Below are 22,842 nucleotides of genomic sequence, written 5' to 3' on the forward strand. Positions count from 1 at the left end.
AACAAAGGAAGGCTTAACTTCTAAGTAGAGAACAAATATGTTTATCACGGGAATGCACCGATGCGATGGATGGTACTTGGAAAAAGTTCAATAAAATATGGGAGAAGAGGTAAAAATAACGTTGCTATAATGTAGGTCTTATTCTTCTATATTCATAACAATGTAGAGCCTTAAAATGTATGAAAAATTATCAAACATGTATGTATATAAAAATATAATTTTTTTACGTCACAATTGAATACATTTTCAAATTTTTTATACCAAAATATGATATTGAACGTGAAACGCTGCAGATAATATACCGTATAGACAAATCGGGTATATTAAAAGTCCCGTACTTCAGTCGTCAGAGACGAAAATGTCCTTAAACACCTAAAAACTATACGATCAAGCTAAATTTAGCTTAAAATGTTAATTTTGGGACCACAAACTAGATGCAATAAAGTTATGCCCTTAAAACTCTCCTCGTAGGGGGAAACACTTTTTGTGTAGAATGAACCGTTCTCTCAGAAACAACGCTTGAAGCAACCGGCGATTTTGAATGTCAATTACGCGCGCGAATTCAATATTAAATAAAATTGTGGTTTTTAGGCATATAATTTCAAATTCTTCATATTTGTTGCCAATACTCAAAATCGAAATTTCATGTTAGATGTTTTAAAGATTATATGCTCTAACAATGGAATTTCTACTACGACCGGTCAATGGAATTGATCAATTTTACTAATCTCATGAGAATCCTAAAAAAATGGCAAAAATCTCGCAACCCTTATTTATTGAACAGATTTATAGAAACTGACTTTATTGGCGGCAAAATACAAAGATTGCAACAAAAGCTGCACTCTGCATCTGTAAAACGTATTTTGATTTTTGTCAATAGGAGACTCTGATCAAAAGATATCGATTTTTTACCGTCGAGTTCATACAAATTTTATTTAAAATTGATTTCGCGCGCTCGCCGGTCGCTTAACTGTTTTAAGTGAACGGTTCGTTCTAGGAAAATTCTATTCAAAATGATATCAGCTAAATTTTTTATTTGAAATCATTCTTGGTAAATCGATTTTTCCATCTGTTAGGTGTATGTTTAATCTAAACACTACATAATGACAATGCTTTACAAGGTGACAACGCTTCGCTGGTATATTCTTTAGCTTCCTTATGTAGGATCGAGGTGAATACCAATGAACAAATGTTTGTACTATACTACACAAAATTAAGACAATATTCTTCTCAAAAAATTTCGTATGCCGTTTTTATGAAACGATGTGCCTTAGGCCTCATAATACGCCTCATTTTCCGTAATAACCTCCTCATTTCATTAAAATATCTTTCCCTGAGCTCTCTCAGTTTTTGAAAAAAGTTTTGCAACAGCCACTGGCGGCTGGATATATAATCTAAAGAACAGAGTTAGTTCAGAAACTACTTAAACCTGCAGCGGTGGCTACAAGTCCCTCAGACCCAAGTCGTACTAGACGGTATAAAAAGAGTGGAGTTTAAACTATGAACGTGCTCTTGGTGTCTTACTAATATTTATTATTGCATCTATTCCATTTATTGTTATAGCCTATTTGGTTTTATTAGACTTGGCGCCACCACTTAAGTAACTCAGGTGACTGTTGTTTTATTTTCGTTAATTTTGCTGATATTATGTATTCAATTATGTAAACATGTATTATTTTATATTTTGCTTAGTCAAATTTATTATTTTTAGCACAATGAGTTATGAAAAGGAGCAAAGTCGTCTACTTCTACTTCAATTGCTTGAGGAAGTAGAAACTGACGTAGGTAACATAGAGGACCATTTTTCAGATTCAGATACTGAACAAGAGGATGATGGCAATGATTGCGAAGTGGATGTAATACTAGCAAAAGTTTCACGGATTGCTACTTTTATAGGCAAAGATGGAGCAGTCTGGAAAAAACACTGCCCGGTGTAAACTTTAAGAACTCTCCAATTTAATAAAGTGTTTCACGAATGCCAAATCCATAATTGATTGTTGAAATTTGTTTTTTTCCGAAGATATTTTAAACATTATTGTTGGAAGTACGAACAAATATATAGATCAAATGAAAGAGATGTATAATAGAGCCCGTTCTGCGAAAAATACTGATGTAATCAAAATAAGAGCTTTACTAGGATTGCTATATTTAGCTGGGTGTTTGAAAAGTAATCGTATAAGCACAGAAGAGTTGTGGGAGCGAAATGGCAGCGAGGTTGAAATGTTTTGTTAACCATGTCGCAGCAACGTTTTTTATTTTTGTTAAGACATCTTAGATTTGATGATTTAGAAACTCGAGACGAAGAAAATTGTCTGACAAGATAGCGCCTATAAGACAACTGTTTACAAGTTTTGTAAAAAATTGCGAAAATGCCTACACAATTAGCGAGTATGGCACTATAGATAAAAAACTTAAGGCATTTCGTTGAAGATGCGGATTTAAACAGTATATTCCTTCCAAACCGAACAAATATGGATTACAATTTTTTGCCTTAGTTGATGCAAAAACTAGATATACATTAAATCTAGAACCATATGTTGGTTTACAACAAAAGGGACTCTTTCAATTAAACAATGATCCAGTTAGTATTGTCGAGAGATTAATTGGTCCAATATCGGATACTGGAAGAAACCTTACGTGTGATAATTGGTTTAATAGCTTTGAGCTTATAATATTACAAAACTTCGTCGTGATCACAATCTGACATATGTCGGTAGAGTGAGAAAAAACAAAAGATAATTACCGTTGGAGTTTATAAACACCAAACATCGACTTGTTTATTCAAGTATGTTTGGATTCCAAGAAAATACTACAATAGTATCCTATGTACCCAAGAAGGAAAAAAATGTCATACTGGTCTCAACTACAATAATGATCAAATAGACGAATCAACAGAAGCCAGAGATTATAACGTTTTATAACTTAACTAAATGTGGGGTCGACACCGTTGACGAACTTTGTGCCACGTGTAATGTAGCTCGAAATTCTCGGAGATGGTCAATGGTGATTTTTTTATTCACTTATGAATGTGGCTGGAATATACTCCCAAATTATATAGTGGCCAATAATCAAAATGATAATTTGCTTCGTAGAATATACACAAAACGGTTGGCCGCATAGCTAATCGACCAGCATCTAAAGTATCGCTCCATGGTGGAGAATATCTCTCCAGCTATTCGCAACCGATGCCAAGAAGTGGCTGGAACTTCAAGTGAATTTCCAAGAGGTAATCCCGAAAATTTAAATATTAAAAAACGATGTAGCTTTTGCGTTAAAGACAGTAAGACTCGTTATTTTTGTTAAATGTGCAAAAAATTTATTTGTTTAACACATGCCCAGTTTCAGTGCCCTGATTGTACATTGCACCCTCAAAATGTTTGAAAGTGCAAATCATAGGATCAAGTTTAACAAATAAATCTTATATTTTAATGTTTTGTACCCTTAATAAAAAAATAAAAGTTAATTTGCATGAACCCTTGTTTTATTTTTCACAATTTATGAACATCCATCGTTTATTAATTATTTTGGAAGGTTATATTATTTATTGGGCCCAAATTACATTTTATTGTTAATAATATTCATATAGAAATAAAGCTAGATAATACACCAGTATTGTTTTGATTTTCTAATTATTAAATTATTGAATTTTGGGTCTCTCAGACTTGGCGCCACTACTGGTGTTCCGATATGAGGCGCCACCAGTGCAGGGTTAAAGTATAATTCATGTACTTTTGTTATCGTTGAGATCTACTTGTAAGATAGTGCTAACACAAGTTCCTTATTTCTCGAAATCCATGTATATATCTGACTCCTAATTGCCACACTATGATATATCATCTTAGAATTTGGCGGAGGTATAAATCTTTACGTTGTTTCATCGAGTGAGGAAGTCCTCGCTTAGTTGCAGGTCATAGTACATCTTGGTTTGTGACGTGATCTGTTAATAGAATTCGAAGAAGCCTTCGTAACATCCAAATTTCTAAAGTCTCTATGCTATTTTGAGATCTTCGTCTTATTGAACATGTTATGGTCAATAGACAAAGATCACAGTAATTAGATAGATCAAGGGATAAATGGAGATAATTCACGTAGATCACGTGAATTATTATTGACTTTTGGATTACATAAACTTTCATCGGGATATCCAGAATGTTTAAATATACCAGCAAAGAAACAAAGAAGATGGTTATTACAAGTTTACAGGTCTAGGACATCTCAAGGTAATTAATGTGTTGAATCGTTTATCAAAGAACGCATTTAGAGACACATAAATAATTTTTGTTTAACTATAAGACCCAAAGTCTTTGATTCAAATATACAAAGTTGATTCCATAAATAAGTTATTTAAAATTGTTCCAAAACGTGATGATCCTTTTAACACAAAATAATTAATAGTACCCGGCAGTGAAAATAGCACATTCACACAGAGCGGCATTAAAAGATAAATAATGTATGAAAAAGCATATAGCAGCATAACCTTTGGTATGTTAATCCTCATTTAAAACCCATTTTGCACCCAACATGTAAATGCCGGATATTTTGCATAATGTACAAAAGAGAGAGGCGCCATGCACCAAACTGTCGCATTAGATGACAACGAAAGCTCTCTTTTCTAGTTGTGTTGCATGAACAACGAAGTGTGAACCGCTTTAAGAATTTATGGGCGACGTTGCCACACCTAACTCGAAGTTTAAAAACGCACGGTATATTTTTTAAAAGCAACGAAACTCGTTTAGACTATCCTAAACCCTAGATCAACAACAAAACAACAAAAAGTAATCCATGAAACATTTCTACACAATCAAAAATTACTAGCTGTCTATATCGATATCAATAAAGCTTTCGAAACTGCATGGAAATATAACATTTTAAAAACACTACAGAAATTTGAAATTGAGCTAGTGTGTGACCACTAGCTTTTATACAAAATTTCTTAACTCATAGACACATTGAAGTAAGAGCTAACGGTTATAACTCTAGTCCACGCTCTCTTGAAAATGGAATTCCGCAAGGCTCCATTTTAAGCCCAACATTGTTTCTGATTGCAATAAATAACATCTTGGACGAAATGAGATTACCGATTCAAGCCAATTTATACGCAGACGACTTGATTATCTACCACAAAATCAGAAGTGTGGAATGTGCGGCTGAAGTAATACAGAAGTTTTTACACATGCTGAAAAAATGGTCACTTAAAACTGGTTTTAACTTTTCTCCTGAAAAAACAGAGTACATAATATTCAGCAAACGGAAAAATATAAAGAACGTTAATCTAACTTTAAATGGACATATTATAAAAGAAACAAACGAAATAATTTGCCTGGGGTTAACTCTAGATTGCATCCTAAACTGGAAAAGCCATATACATACCTTGCAAAAACAATGTCAACCTAGAATTAATCTCCTGAATATTCTCTCAAACTGTACGTGGGGAGCAGATACAAGAATCCTATTAAACTTATACCAATCACTTATACGTAGCAAATTAGATTACGGCTCAATATGTTATGGTACTACCAAAAAAAACTACATTAAAAAAACTAAACTCAATTCAATCAACGTTACTAAGAATTGCTCTGTGCGCATTTAGAACTAGCCCAACCAATAGCCTTCAAGTATTAGCTAACGAATTACCTTTACACTTACGAAGGCAACAATTGTCACTAAATTATGCAACTCGTGTATCATCAAAATCCCATGCATTCAAATATCGTAACACCTAAATGTATCAGTAATTACAAAAATAAACCTATTAATACACTCCCTTTTCATGAAAGAATTAAATTCAGTGGTTACGACTGAGAGCAGTTTAGTGAAATCATAAATCCAACCCAAAACTTTACCTCTTGGTCAACTAGTCCACCAATTGTAAATACATCTCTTACTCGCTATCCCAAAACATCCACTAACCCAACAGTAATACATCAATCATACCATGAAATAATATTCCTATAACCAAATTCTGAATATATCTACACTGATGCATCAAAAACTCAATCAGGACTAGCAGCGACTTAAATACATGGAGCAGACCATTTTAAAATACGACTCCCTCTGAGTCTAGCATATTTACTGTTTTACATATTTAATTGTCTATTTGATAGATCGACTATTGCTAATAATTTATTGGGATTTATTACTATTGTAGTAATTTATTTTCGTGTCGAAAACCGAAATAGAATTGATTTTAAAACGCCCATATGAACAAACATATCGAGAACATTTCAAAAACGAATGCAACTATTTTAAAGTCACGTGCAATCGAGATTTCAGACTCCCTGCCTTATACGTCTGACCAGGAATCAGGCGACTTTTATTTATTCTCAGTTCTCAGTGAGTGTAATCCGCCATTCATTACAAAATGATTGACGTTGGAAAATAAAAAACGGTACTTGCTGCTTGTTGTTCATGAAGAGCTCCCAAAAGTGTCTATTTACACTAAAATACAATCATATTTAATATTGAATAGTTACTGTATTAATTTATTAATACAGTGTCATTTTTAAAAATAAAAAAGATTCGCCCGAGCAGGGACTTGAACCCTGGACCCTTGGATTAAAAGTCCAATGCTCTACCGACTGAGCTACCCGGGCCGATACATGTTGTAATCCCAAGCATGTAATTATTTCAGCGGTATATTTATAGCCCAAGGTTGTATAATATAAAGAATAATTTTAGAATATTGTTCTGTTTGATAAAGTTTCTATCTATATTCTTAGTGAAATTAATTATGATAGTATATTACTGTAAAATATGCAAAATAATGTCTGTTATTTTTCACTTATAAACAATATATAAACAAATCAATATCTCGATTAGAGTTAACACTAAGAAAGTTAAAAACTTTCAATTTGAGAGTTATTGTCTATTGTCACTTTCGTTAATTCGTTAATATGTTGCAGACTGTGCAGACAAATATATTTTTTTAAATAATTATTAATAACTTTAATGCATAAAAAAGTTTCGAGTATGTCGTCAGTTTTAAGTGATAATATTTTTGAGAAGTTTCCATCTGACAGCCATTCAGCAATAGATTTCCGAATACATGGATTGGTAGAAGGGGAGCACATGAATGGTCACCGAGATCACCTGGGTTAAAACCGTTAAACTTCTTTTTTGGGGATATCTTAAATCTGTTGTTTAAAAGACACAATCCGACGATTTGTTGCACTTTAAAGGCGAATTACAATGTCAATAGTCAAGACTATGCGTGTGGACGAGAAAAAATGGAAGAAAAAAAACCAGTTAAAATGAGATTTTAAAATTTTCGTGGACTAAATATACCTACGATTTTAAAACACAATTTCTTACAATAGAATAAACGTTTCTAAATAAAAAGTTCGCTTGAGATTCATTTAAAATACTAATAGCTTTTCCAAGTATCTAAATGGATAAAATAGTCTCCATTAATCAATTCGAGCTGATAGTTTCCTATAACACTCTGTGTTTTCCTAGGAATCAACCAAGTCATTCGAGACGAATCAATCGTGCGCCATTTGCATTTCGCATTCATCATTTTCGACGTGAATTTCGTCTCGAAATTTTGAAATCGCTTCTAAAGTTACGTTAAGTCTCTCCAGTTCCAAGTCAACCTACGGTTATTTACTACAGTTTCCTACTATATCGAATTACCTAAGACAGATCTTTGGACAGATCCGCGCTTGTTATTATTCGCCGTTCTAAAAAATCCGGACTGTTTGCTTAGGGTAACAGAATGTAAATCGGAGAGGAAACTTTGTTTTTGGAAGTTCATGTTTAGATTAAGAGAAGGAGTATTATTGAGATTTACAGGGGCGTTCCTACGGTTTTACCGGGTAATTGAAGAAACAAAGTTGATAAAAAAAATGATACAGCTAATAACCAATTAGATAATTCACACTAAAGTGTTTTTACGAACATCTAAAAAAGCATTTTTACGCTTTTCTTCTGAAAAAACGTTTTTCGGAAGAAGAACAACGTTTTTTCAGAAGAAATGCTGATTGAGCGGGTTGTGCTCTTTTCGATGTATTTAATTATTTATAAAGCTCAACAGGCCTTAAAGGCATAGGGCTGAAAAGTTTATTTTTATATTACCATTATCATTTACATTTATTCATATAAAGTACATTTAAAATTTCTTATAATCTTTCCATACATTTCTTTACCACTTCCTTCCATTGATTTTTGTCTAATTCTCAATATTAGTTTTTTGTAAGTTTTTATATACGCTGTCGTTCTATCTTCTTGGTCTACCTTTTCTTCTTTTTTGTATTGGCTTCTGTGATAGTACCATTTTCGGCATTCTTTCCTTTCCCATTCTTTGAGTGTATCCTAAATATCTTATCCTCTATGCGTTATTTTTGGTTCATTATAAAGTTCTTTAAGCTCTTTATTTTATTCGATAAAAATGAAACGAGGAAATACTACAAATCCTTAAATAATAGCCGTCGAGAATTTAAACCAAGATTAAAAATTTGTAAAGACACTAACGGTGAAATTCTACATGATAAAACAGGTGGGCACAACATTTCAGCGCACAGCTAAATATAGACGACATTGGAGGAGTTTACAAACATAGACAATCAACAAAATCTACAATGTCAACTACACAGTGAAGACCCAACAAGAGAAACACTGTCAAATGGCATCCTAAAACTCCCAGGAATCGATCAACTAGAGTGTAAGAACTATAGAGGCATTACTCTGTTAGCATCTGCGTATAAAATCTTATACTCAGATACTGTTGGTCAATATCAATGCGGATTTACTGCTACAAAGTCAACCACACATCAAATTTAAGAACATACACATTCTAAAAAATTTACTAGAATATAACATAGATACACACGATCTCTTCGTCAACTTCAAAGCAGCCTATGACAGTGTCAAAAGAATTGCATTATATAATGCTATGATAGACTTTTTGATCCCGCCCAAGTTAGTTAAGTTGACCCAACTAACAATGCAAAACGTAGTTCATGCGTTAGAATTGAAGAAGAAAACTCTATGTTCTTTGACATTAATAATGGTCTAATATAGGCGGACACGCTGGCGTGTCTCCTCTTTAATATTGCCTCGGAAAAGGCAATCAGACAATTAAATATTAGAATGAATGGGACTATTTTAAATAGATCGACGCAAATTGTTGCATTCGCAGACGATAAAGTTATAATGGGAAGAAGTATGAGACATGTGGTGCAGTATTTTACAAGGCTTGCGAAGGCGCCAAGTGAATTAGGACTTGTGGTAAACGAGGAAAAAACCAAATATATGTTGGTTTCTAAAAACCCCCGAAATACCCAACAGAGACCATACCTTTGAGCAAGTCAAAGAATTCACATATCTTGGATCGCTAGTAAACACAACAGACAAGATAAGCGACGAAAGATACATAGAAATAGCAAACAGAACTGTTCACAGTCTCCAGAAACATTTAAATAATAAAAATATAAAACGTGCAATAAAGCTCAGTACATACAAGACCTTAATAAGACTGGTTTTGATATATGGGGCTGAAACGTGGACCTTATCTCAAAAAGATGAAATACTTCTTGGTATTTTTGACAGAAAAATTCTTAGAAAGATTTTTGGGACCGTAACTGAAAATGGGCTATGGCGTCGAAGATGCAACTGTGAACGCTATCAGTTATACACCGATCCAGATATTGTGAAATTCGTTAAAATGCAAAGACTTAGATGGGCTGGACACATTGCTAGAATGTCAGATTATTAATACACGAAGAGATTAACATTTTCAAAACCAGAGAGCAAAAGAAGTAGAGGACGACCATGAAGGAGATGGATTGATGATGTGGAAGAAGACCTACAGATTATAAGAGCCAGAAGATGGAGGGAAGTTGCTCGAAATCGACAGAAGTGGCGACTTCTTTGTGAGCAGGCCAAGATCCACAACGGATTGTCGAGCCACTTATGATGATGATGAAGTTCTTTATTATTCCTTCTTCTGGATTGACGATCTATTTTCACACCTCCTTATATTCCTTTTTTGTATTTTCCTCTTCCATCTTTCTAAAAGGTCTATTTCTGACTTTTTTGGGCCCATGTTTTGCATACATATGTAGCTGTATCCCTGATAACTGTTTTGCAGATTCTAATTTTTGTTTTTTTTTTCAGACATATTTGGATTTCATTAATAATCGTAATGCTCCATACTTTTTGTTTTCTTTTGCTATTCTTCTTTTTATCTCCCCTTCCTCACGCCCCTTTTCTTCTAGCTTTACATCCAGTTAAGTAAATTCTGAAGCTCTTTTGATTATGCATTCTTATATTTTCAATGTGAAATTGTCATCTTGTTCTTTATCTGTTTCTCCCATTATCAAATAGTTTGTCTTTTCCTTGCTTATTAGAAGCCCAAATTTGTTGCGTCTTATTATATTGTTCATTAATCTTTTTAGTTCTTTCTTTTTTTTGTTATTAGCGTTAGATCATTTGCGAATGATATACATTGATAGCTATTTTTGTTTCCTCCATATTTATTTTGCTTTTTTTAATTGTTCCTTCTAGTATCAGATTAAAGTGAGTCGTTGATAGTAGTCTCCTTGTCGTAATCCTTTCTTTGTTTGGAAATCGTTCTTGGAGATATAACGTTATGGAGATATTACAGAAGATGTTGAACAAAATCTTGAGAAATAAAGCGGCGGGATCTCTTAATCATACAGTCGGGATGAAAAAGCACCGAAGACAAGACACAAAAGCAAGGATCTATAAAACAGAAAGTAGTTCTATATTTACATACACGGCGAAGACGAGACCAGACACATCCAAAACGAAACGACTATTTAAAACGAGAGTGATAAGAATACTGCGAAGAGTATTAGGGAAAATCCTTGTATTTAAAAAGAAAAGCTAGAAAATAAAAAGGGTATGTAATGTAGAAGACACAAATACATGAGTAAGAGAACGAAAACAAGAATGGAACCATCACGAATAGAAAATGATAGAAAATAGAGTAGTATGCACAGTACGAGACAAATCACCAAATGGTCGAAGAACTGTTGGAAGACCAAGGAAGAGATGGTGTGATAATATACACAGTGCAGGAGGCTAAAATCGAACAAGAAACAGGCCTTAGGAGCCTATATATGAGAAGGAAGACAAGAAGATATTAAATAATAATAAAATGCCTCATTACACAAGAAAATACCTTCACAACAATAAACAATATTAGAACAATCTGATATAGCATATTTTTTAATTTTCCGAGGGCTAGTAAACTATCTAATAAAAAGCTTCTAAATATTAAAAATAAATTTAATTTTCCCGTGCTAATTGATCGGTTGCACCATAATGATTGTACAAATAGGTAAAGTGTTGTTAAAATATTGAACGGAACAATATATATTTTAAACACTTTTGTGGTTATCGAATTTAACGTTGATTTATTGTTTAGGCGAATCTGTCGACGAGACCGTGTTTTGTTTTAAATTAATTAAGTTATAAATCAATCAAAAACAAATGACCGAGTCGAACGAAACCGAAATATATTTTATTTAAATAATTCCATTTGTTATAGAGAATGGGGCGTTTAAATTATTCACGTTATTTAGTAACACGAGGTGAAATGTTACCAATTAGCGACCGGCCATATATATATAAAAAATCCTGGTCCGCATTTTATTCAATAAAACAGGATAAACTATATTCAAAAAAGTATATGGAAAATATAATGGGATAATTCACTAAATTGTGGATTTTATATACGAAATAGTTAGTTCAAATGTTGTTTGAAAACATAATATAATAAAATAATACGAGGATTATTTAATAATTAATTAAATATAAGGTTGAATGCTCGAATAAATGAACTTTGATCAGATAAAAGGCATATATCGAGCACAGTTTAATTTAATCTTGCCCAAGTACTTTCGATCCCTAGATCATCTTCAGGGGCATCTGAAATAAGCCAAGAAACGTTTTTTTATAACCAAAGAAATTGATTAACTTCGATAAAAACTCGAAGTTTATGGTTGAAAAGGAGTTTTTATGTGATTAACGTTTATAGACTGACTTCGTCAATTGCGGCCTATCCGGCAAGAACAAAATGTCATAAACATATAAATGTACACCACACTACACTACAAAAGGACAAACAAACACTTTAAAATTATTTAAGAAAGGCTACATTACTTGCAGAAGCCGGAGACAGAATGGCTCCTGATCTAACGGAAATGTTGGGATGACATGTGACAAATGACAACTTGGATGAGCAGTCACAATCATAGATATGTGATCTGCACCTTTTACAATTCTATGAAACTAAGTATTGACCAAAAGTCCAACTGACACTACTATAGGAGGTCACTGATGAAATATAAAATTATATAGAATATTTTTTAAGTAGATTGAATAATCCAGATCTCACACTCAAACATTTCTGTAATAATTAAGGTGTTAGTTTGAGAGCAACTGAAGTCGACCTAAAGTAAGAATGCAAGAAAAGGACTAAACAATATATTAGACAGTGGGTAGTTGACTACAATAAAATGGTCTACCAAGCACTATCTGTAATGTAGAAAGAAAGAGATCTGACTATGTAATTAAAATACTAAAAATTGAAAATCAAAATTGAAAGCAAAGTATATAAATGGGGTGTAATCCAAGTAGTTCACTTGAAGCCACAGTCAATGGTATAACTATAAAATTAATATGGATGTGCTCAGTGCAGGAAGTCTAAGCAGTCGAGCTGGGTCCCCTACGAGGTGAAGCTGTAATAAAGTTTTTAAAAATACGTTTAAATTTAGTACAATTTAAATTAATTTGAGTATTAAGACAGTGAGAGTTTTCATTTGTTTCCCTTGTAATCTCCAAATCTTCCAATAAATCCAACTCCATATAGTTTTTCTTTCTACTAATGTCATGTAAGATAAATGAACCAGTGTTGATGTTAAAATTGTGTTTACTGGATCATAAGTGTTGACCAAAACTTGAAGAGTTTGGTCTTTTCAATAATTAATTATTAAACAATAGATACAAGCCAACTGGATCCAGATTTAATTACAAAAATATGCTAATTCTGTAGTGTAATTTCTGTCTTACCTGACAGTAAACCTGAATTTAGCAACTGACTGTTTGTAATAATCTAAATATTGTTCTGAAGCTATTTTCTTGTGTCATCCTAATGCAACTGATTATTTTTGTTGGAAATAAGCCACAATTTTACTTTAAAATAATTTTATGTGGCGTTTCGATTTCCACTTCGGAAATGGTTCTCAAAATAAAAAGCATTAATCTTCTGCAATGAGTGATAGAACTCAATGTAAATGAAATACCGAAAAGATTGAATGAGCAGGCGTTGTATAATTGATAAATATATTAAAAAACTTACTCAGATTGCTTTAATGAGATTAGAGCCGCTTACCTGTAAAAAAAATGATGTAAAGTGATTGAAACTACATAGTTTTGCACAAAAAACATAATTATAAATAGAAAACTATTCAAATAATTGTTAAAAGCTGTTTATCTCAGTTCACATACTGAAAATAAAAACTTTTATAGTTTTTCTCGAAAATGCCTATTAAATATAAAGGCCTAAATAAATTGACATGCATGCACATGGTGACTATGCAACTATCGACCATAGAAATAAAAGATTCAATTTCCTCCTTAAATTATGTTTTTTTTTTTTCGATGGCTCTATAAAATCCATTGATGCAATTATTGAATAAGTTTTATCGATTGTTAACATTCCCAGATTACTGAGAGATACGAAAAAGATTATTTTGCTTTTGTAAATCGAGTAAAATAAATCAAAATTAAAGACTGCTAACTTCTTGCTTCAGTTGGAATATTTTTCTGTTAAATCTAGTGAAAATACAACATTTTTAAAAAGAAATTTAAAAAGCTCTGGGCATAATCTGCGACGTACATGAGGTATAAATGATCTACTATCCCCGATTAGTATTTTTAACGAATTTTAATTAAGTAAATTGTTCATGGTCACTGACTATCCGATTCTAGACCCTCTGAATCAACTCCAAAGCCAGTAAATCACCCTATCAAACACAAAAATCAGCGAAATAAACTCCCGAATTCGTCGTTAGCGTATTTTTTGTCGCCAGCATAGCATTTTAAAGAGGTGAAAATTTCGTTTTATTAAATTAGGTGGGGCGATAAGCCCCCCTGGTCGCACAAAAAGGCACTTATCTCTCCTTTCTGGGAGAATAGCTTCGAAAGTCGTTATGTGGAGGAACTAATTGTACATTTTCACTTGTTATCCATTCATCTGCAGAAAGCAGAAAGCAGGCACCATACTCACGGTCCGAGTGCGACTTCAAAACTACCTGACGTCAGGGGCGGCCCATATTTTTGGCATAAATACACGAAATTATATAATTTTATATTATGTATTATTGCAAAAACTTTTACCCATGTCACTTGCAACATTTATTAATTTCCCATAATAAGTACATGTTTTATTTAACTAGTCAATTAAATTTGTAAGATTTATATGTTTATATGGACTAATTTTATAAAGGAATATAGGAAATAATTGGGGATTGGGGTTGAAGAATAGGTAGAGGAATGAAATGTACGGAAATTTCAGTAGAAAAAAACTTGAATAGAAAATAATTTTTGATTAGTAAATTTTAAAGATAAATATACAGAAGGTGTATGCAGAAGATTCAACTCGAAGAATTATTAACCTTTAAACTGAAAAATATGCAGAAATACCAGCAGCGGCCGGCCAGGTGAAGTAGGTGAAGGTGAGGTTCACCAAAAAAATATAATTAAATTGAGACAAATAAATAAAAAATAAAAGCAACATTATTATATCTAAATTCTGAAATCAATTATTTATTCTCTTTTAATTAATCTAAAAATTAAATAGACAACTAGCTTTATTAGCGGTACGTACTTGACGGTCAAGTTTTGACCAGTGTGACTAGCCGTGTACTGAATCTTAGTATTCAGGAATAGGTGAATATAATTTTTGAAATGCGAAATGCATCTACATGAGCGTTCACGGTTGCCATGGCAACGTGACGTCAGCCTGTCCTTAGTGATAGCTGAGAAAACTGGTGAGTGCAGTTCCGTATATAAATATATTATTCGTCTTCACCCACTGTTGGATGTGTATTTGGTATTCCTATTTTTCGGAAATTTCTCTCAGCGACAATATTTTGAAATTTAGTTTATTATATAGATATTTTTTATATAGTATAGTGTATAGTATAGTATTTATTAGTTTAGTTTAGTCACAGTATTAATTTTATTTGTTTAGTGGACTTTATTAATGCATTTCTCTGTGGTTTGTTTTGGATTTCGGATATAAAGTGTTCTCGTGGATTTCGTTTGGACAAAAATAATTTTAGACAGACATAAATCCAATTAATGACTTCTTCTTCTTCTTCCTATGCCGTCTCCATTTACGGAGGTTGGCGACCACATTTCTAAAAGTTTCTCTGTCTTTTGCAACGTGGAATAATTCGTCTACAGTCATGTTTGTCCAGTCTCGAATATTTCGCAGCCATGATTTCCTCTTTCTACTTATTCCCTTTTTGCCATCGACTCTACCCTACATAATGACCTGCAGAAGACTATATTAAATGGTGGCTAAATTAATGACTTAGTGTGTAATATATTAGAGACTCCGTTTAGGTATTGGAAAAATAAAGATAAAAGGGATGTTCTTTTACATGATCGACCAACCAGTATTGAGTGGGCGGCTGAATCGAAACTCACCAACCCGTTTAAGCAGGCGTGGTGTTTTAATCGCCAAAACACCCTCAATGAAATGTCAAGGTTCAGAACTAAAATACCCCAGGCAAGCAGAACGAATCGTATCTAGTATAAGTGCCCTAAAAAACTGTTTTCAAGTTATTAGGACCCTAAACTCTATACATTTATTTTAACAAATTTTTAATGAGTTTTGGGCGCGACGTAGGTACCAAAACTCCTTTTGGTCCGGCAAGCTTTCCTCATCTTCACCACTTTTTTAGGCCACGAGCCGCCGCTGAGAAATACAGAAACAGCCTAGGCTGGTAACAGCGGAACTAAGCAAAAGATTTTAATTTTATGAAGAAAGTAAGCACTATACCCAGGTAAGGAAAACAGGAATAAGAAAATTAGAAGAAATAGAAATAGGGAAAAAATCCAACTCTTGAAATTTAGAAGAAATATAATAATAGAAGATAGAAATAGGAACATTTTGGAAAAAACTTTTGCTAAAAGAATGGATTCTTCTGAAATGATTGATATATAGTTTAAAACTAGAATGATAAATAGTTTAAAAACTAGAAGCAGACGAAATAATAACAAAATGGCAGAAAAACTATGAAAATAAATATAAATTGAATATTGGATATCAAAACGAGAGAGAGAACAGAAACCAATAAACAATGATAGTCAAACATAAATATAAAGCAATTCAGAAAAGCTTGAATTGCACAAAAGCAGAAATGATTAAATACATCTGAAGAGAACGCACGGAAGAACAACAAGCATGGCTGCTCAAGTTATTTAATATTGCATGTAGAAGGCAAAAACACCTTAAGAATGGGAACACAATCTCATCATAATCCCAATATATCAAAAAAGAGGGAATATTATACGCCGATAATATATTATAATTATTTCAGAAGCTGCTAACAACAGATACAGAACAACACTGTTAGTGTTAGGTTAAAGGTTGAGTTTCCAAGTTGGCGTGTCGAAATGTGATGGGCCGTTCCCATGGCGCGTGAGGAATATAAATATTGCGCGCCAGCGTCCCAGCTCCTTTTAACAGCGTTGATTGATTTAGCAAATGACGGGACTTACCGCGCCGACTGAAGATCGCTAAGTCTGCACTATTCCACGGCATGTGAACTGGAAAGTTTGGAGCGAAGACTGCCACTGATTGCTGTTTGATCCAGGATTTAGTGTTGGAAGATTCGAGTAGCTTTAAAGCAGCGCAGCCGGTCCCAAGCCTGGATAATCGCTTAGGATTTGGAAGTAAGGCCAGCAATATTCTGGGTCAAAATAAATCTGTTTACAGAACCGATCAGAAATTATTTTAAAACCATCTTAGCAGATCTCGAGACTAATTTTGATGTAAATATCCTGTTTAATTCTTCTTTACGTGTCATCTCCGCGACGAAGGTTGGCAATCATCACTGCTATTCTAACTTTTGACACTACAGCCCGAAAGAGTTCAGTTGAGCTGCATCCAAACCATTCTCTGAGGTTTATCAGCCAGGACATTCTTCTTCTACCTATGCTGCGCTTTTCTTGAGTCTTTCCCTGCATTATTAGTTTTAGGAATTCATATGTGTCACCACGTGTTATATGAACCAGATATTGTAGTTTTCTTATTTTGATGGAATCCAGTATCTGCCTGCTGTTCTCTATTCTTCTTAGTACTTCTTCATTGGTTATTCTGTTTAATATTTTCTAGTAATTGTATATGTATAGCACGAAGTGGAACCATGGACTCTGAATGGAGAGCCGATATAGAAGGATTCTGAAGATCTCATGGGTGAATCCGTTACGAACTTTGAAGAATGAGTAAAGAAAAGGAAGTAGAAAAGGCAATGAAGATAACTAATTGTAATATCTCCTTGTCGGTGGTGTCACTCACATAGAAGATTAATATGATAAGTTTCATTTCTTCTCCTTAAATATTAGCGCCCAATAAATAAAAGTCACGTTTCAATCATAAAATTATCATTATTTTTGGACCATATCCATCAACTCTATCTTGAAATGGAAATTATGTATATTCGGATGTTCTTGTGCTAAATTTTAAACATTTTTCTCTTCATTAGTGCTTGGTTATATTAACGAAGAAATCTTGCGTGCGCCTATGGTTGGGTCGCTACCCTCTTGGCTTCCCAACGTTCATCATGTCATCCGAAATAGGGAAGACCCCCCGGGGGTTGTAAACCAGCATTTTAGACACACTTACTTAGGCATTATTTCAAAAGACGTTTTGAAAAATTAGTTTTTTGTTTCGTTTCAACGCGGTCATATATATTTTTTTCGATATTTGGCAGGTAAAAATTTTGTGGCCCAAGACAAAATTTTTTATGGGGGTACCTAATTCTAGGAAGCCGGTTTGATGTTTTATGGATGCTGGGCCTTGTTTTGAGGTGGTAGTAAATTAAAAAAATTGTCAAAATGTTAACAGGCCCTGCTGTCTAAAATAATTAAAAGATATTAATTTTAAAATGTTTGATATCTTTTTTAAATTTCAAAATATTTTACCAAAAAGGCGAACTCTTAAATCATCCCCCAATTATGCTTGATTTTCATTTGTTAACGTAAATTAGAAATGGAAATCCCAAGTCATATATATAGCTATAAAAACTGTATCTTGTTATGCTTATCTTAATTTTTTTATATGTCCTACTGAGATTATAATCTATCAATTTTTTAATATTTATTTTTTCGCCGCATATTCTCTTTCCTTCGTTATATCTTTCTTATCGTGCAATCGTTTCCTTATCGTATTTCTTTAATAATTGTGAAACTGATCTCTGACGTATTAATTGTCTCGTTTTTATTGTTATTCTGTCATATCATGATATTTCCGATATAATTTTACTATGGTATACATTAAGTTATCTGTGTTAATCCTTTTGTTCAAGCAAACTACTTAAACGGATGTTAAAAGGATATGTTCCACGATGTACAAATTATAGAGCCATAAAACTTGTTTTTCTTCCATTTCTGAGTACTTTCAGAACTTTAGGGTCAACAGACAATTTTTGTCATCACTATATTAACCCTTTAAGGCGCAGATTTGTTTTAACACCAATATTTCCTAAAATAATTGTGAAATCAAATAGAAGCTGATAACCTAAGAGAAAAAAAATGAAATTATTTGTAAATTTTTCTTTTATGAGGTGGTAAATATTGGTACCAGTGGGCGCCTGAGCATTTACCATCACCTAAAATTCACTGGTAAAAATTTCTACCGCTACGTCTACAAACTAAAACAAGTTATAAAAGGGAACATTTATTTCAGACTTCATTTCTGATGATACATATATAGAAAAACATTCTCTGCATAATGCAACATCACATTTTTGGCAAATAAGATTGGTCCTCTTCTTTTCTTGGTTTCTTATTTGAACTGCAATTATCACATTGTGCACTAAGTGCCTTTCATTTTGGATCAGTCTTTTTGGACCACTTTAATTCCGATTTTTTGGAAGATAAAACATCCACATGTTCCTTGTTTACTTCTGCCTCCAAATCACTGTAAGATGAGTATATGAGTTTATGCAGGTTTTTGTCTCCTTCTAAAATCGAATCGTCAGAATTATCAGTGCTACCTGGAAAATATAAAGTAGAATGAGTTTGTTGATGATATTCAGGTTTGTTTGATGTCAAAGAAATACAAGAGCTTGAACTAGATCCTGTGCTGTACATAGCCAAAGAGGGTACGTACAAGTGAAATATTATCTTCTGCATCAGAATCACCTCCATAGTTCGACAAGCAATAAGCATCATCATGTGTATCATCCATGTCTTTATTTACAAACTCTTTTAATTGTACTGCAAAGAGAAGGTATTATCATCGTCTTTTCGTACATTCTTTCGTACATTTCATGCAAAATAATTGTCAAGTTTGTAAAAAAATTAGGTTAGATGTGTTGGAAATATTGAAAAGATTAAAATAACTTGTAGAAATAACTATTAGGTATATTAAAATAACTTTTCACTAACAAATTTTACTATGTAGTACTATGTACTATGGCAAAATGTTTTTCACGCTATATTTTACACCACTACACTTTTTATTATTCCATATTTCAATAAATAAACACATGAAAATCTGGAATAAATTACTATAAATAACACCGGTAAATAACCTTACAGAAATGTTCAGTGGTGTCTATCTTTACCACTTAACGACCTTCGGATTGGTGCAGGCATATGCGAGTAATGTAATGTCTATTTTCACGAAACATCCTTTGCAACAGTACTTTTTGTACTTACGGTCTAGTACTGATTGCTATATGTTATAAAAATAACCTTTAACAACAGCGGTAAGTATAGCTACCGCTGATACATTAGGGGTTAATAATACAAGAGTTTATTTTCCGCCAAGATAGCCATTTACATTTGTCAATCCTCTTTGTCGATAGCTACATTCGTTTTCTCATAACTTACATATATAACCTACTAATTTAGAGCACAGATATTAAGAAAGATTTGTGTGAAGTTATTTGAAGAGTACATCTTTCACGAGAAAATAAAAAGCAGCCATCGGGTGTTCACGCTTAATTCCAAAATTTATAAGGCAATATGTCATAAAGTTCTCTCATTAAAAATAATCAGCTGCAATAATCTGACGCTATAAGTGGCCCATAAAACTATCTCTTAGAAATAGTAGCGGGAAACGGGTTCTTAAGTTCGCTCTGAAAAGAAACGAGTAGGCCTGTAATTAATTTAATAATAGAGAAGAACTATTCGTCTTTTTATGCAGCGTCATTACAACTTTTGGGATAAGATGACAAACGGTTCGTCTACGGCAACATTTAATTATATAGCAAGCTTTTGGAACCATGTGAAAATCTATTAGAGAATTCGTTTAAAATATTTAAAAAACACAAAACATTAACTTTAAAAGTTATCACCTAATGTCCAGTTGCTATAAAAAAAATACAAAACACAGAATTTAGAAGCCAATTTTTTTACTTGCATTTCATTCGAAGTGGTTTGATCCATATGTGAGGCTTGTTGTATAACATCTAGATCTGCTTCTTTTGTTTATTAATTCTCAGAAGAGTATAGTGACATCATCGATCATTCGGATCGTGCTTTTCCATCTATCTCCGTCGTTGGATGCTAGGGGCACTTCATGTATACCTTGGACAATAATTCTTCTAACTTGATCCACTGATTTATTTTTGGTGACAATATTGTATTGACCTTAAATCAATTTACAACTAAAATCTTTATGCGATGCTCTGTCTCTATTACTAGCATCTATTCCCTGCTAATTGGATTGGGTCCAGTTTGCTCAATGCTAATTGCGGTCTATAATCATATGTTGGGTCTATTTTTTGTTCAGCATAAGACCGACCGACCATATTCCCTGCTCGTGTTGTCCAGATTCCTCAAAATTTGGATAACATTGGAGTATCGGTATTTGTCCGTTATTCGTGCAAAACTTTTCGCATATATACGTAAAACATAGTATGTGCAATACAGTACAGCCAATACAGCCTTGTCTTTGTCTTACAACAGATTTTAGTCTAGAAGGTTTCGTTTCAAAAACGTTGACGACCTTTACTTGTCCGAAAATGTCATTTACCTGTCTTCATATGTGTTTTAAATGGAAGAATTAGATGCTTTCATATAATCAAAAAAAACCTAAATAGGTTTCATCATTAAATTTCATTTCAAATTGACTATTTCATTCTTTCTCCAACCACAAACCCTGTATGTCCATCAGGTATATGTGGTAGAAAGAAAGGCTTTATTAATATTATATTTAACAGAAACATCTAGATATTTAATTTCATTTAACATTTCATTTCAATTCTGTACTAAATAATTCTAATTCTTCACGATCCTGTGCTAAAGTGGACAGGAGTCTTGTTTAGTATTCAGGAAGATCTTAGTCTAAATCGTAGTACAGTAAAAAAAATTGAATTCAAAACGAATAAATAAGCTCTAAAAAATTCTAATTGGTCCATCCGTTAATAGCTTTTCAGGTTAAATTCAGGTTTTCAATATCTACTTTTAATTTTTTTTTGATACGCTTCTATTGCGTAGTTTGCATTTTTCGCCATAATTATATTGCTTGTTCTTAAGATCTGTAATATTTATTAAAGTATTAATTATTATAATTATAAAATTCTTAGGATTTAAACCTGAATATTTATTCATACTAACAAGTTCTCAGACAGGAAATAAAATTTCCGTTTTTTGTACAGCTTAATTTTAACCTTTGTACAGCTTTCCACGTCCACCCACCATAATTTTTCACGTGAGTGGTCAGTAACGGAGAAGAGTAATAATACTTAATAGTAATAGTACTTTACCTTATCCAGAATATCAATGATGATTACTAAATGGCAATCTCAAAAAAGCTCAAGTCAGAACTTGCAGATTTTTGAACACGAAATTTCTTATTGCTTGGAGAACAAGAATGTCTTCATTGCATTGTCATTTCTGGATCGTACAAATGTTTCCAAGTTTTATTCATTGTAACAACTAAAGAAGTTTGCATCTTTTTCAAACCGACTGCAAATCTCATGCGATACATCTACCCTTGTATACTTCTGCGCAACATTCAGATATTTGGAGTTCCATTTTAGAAAATATGATGGCCGCGTTTATATAAATTATATTGCTGATTGGTTTTCATCTTCAATGAAAACTTGACCTGTAGTAAAGCTTATTATCCAATTTTTATATTCGGTATTTTGTTAAACCTTAACCCATAAAAATACAGCTTTTTTATGGCGCAACTCTGGTGTAACATTTTGATGTAAAACTTTACACTGTGACTTCTAATACATTATTCTTTGTAACTATAGTAAAGCAATATTTTTGTATTGCGGAACCTGCCTAGGCTAACTAAGTATCGATACACTCTCGTACTAAACAAATTGTTGAGGGTGTCCCACGTTGGACGCCAATTATAACACAAAAAGAGATAGGCACCACTTGGGCGCTAATGTAACAAGTATGAGGGACTATTATGCTTGGCTCTGTGAGACATGTTCGCCCCTAAGAATTACGTTCGGGTGTAACAATTCATTGGAGCGAGGTGTATTAACTCGAGTAAAAACAGGAGTCACTTCACCGCGCTCCAATGCTCCAGACCATCCCTTTCCCTCCTATAGCACTCTGATGCGCGATAGGGGCACAACTATCAGCCAAGTGCTCTTCATATGGGAGTCC

At 33.1% G+C, this 22,842-nt stretch overlaps 1 protein-coding gene and 1 non-coding gene across 3 annotated transcripts in view; both read right to left on the minus strand.

The window, feature by feature from the left end:
* unc-5 overlaps positions 1-22,842 on the minus strand; it is a 912,443-nt gene that overhangs the window by 781,431 nt on the left and 108,170 nt on the right. The window lies entirely within an intron of this gene.
* On the minus strand, positions 6,521-6,593 carry TRNAK-UUU (transfer RNA lysine (anticodon UUU)). The gene has a single exon. It is a non-coding gene; the product is annotated as a tRNA-Lys (tRNA).

Source organism: Diabrotica undecimpunctata, chromosome 3, assembly GCF_040954645.1.
Source record: "Diabrotica undecimpunctata isolate CICGRU chromosome 3, icDiaUnde3, whole genome shotgun sequence".
Classification (NCBI taxonomy): Eukaryota; Metazoa; Arthropoda; class Insecta; order Coleoptera; family Chrysomelidae; genus Diabrotica; species Diabrotica undecimpunctata.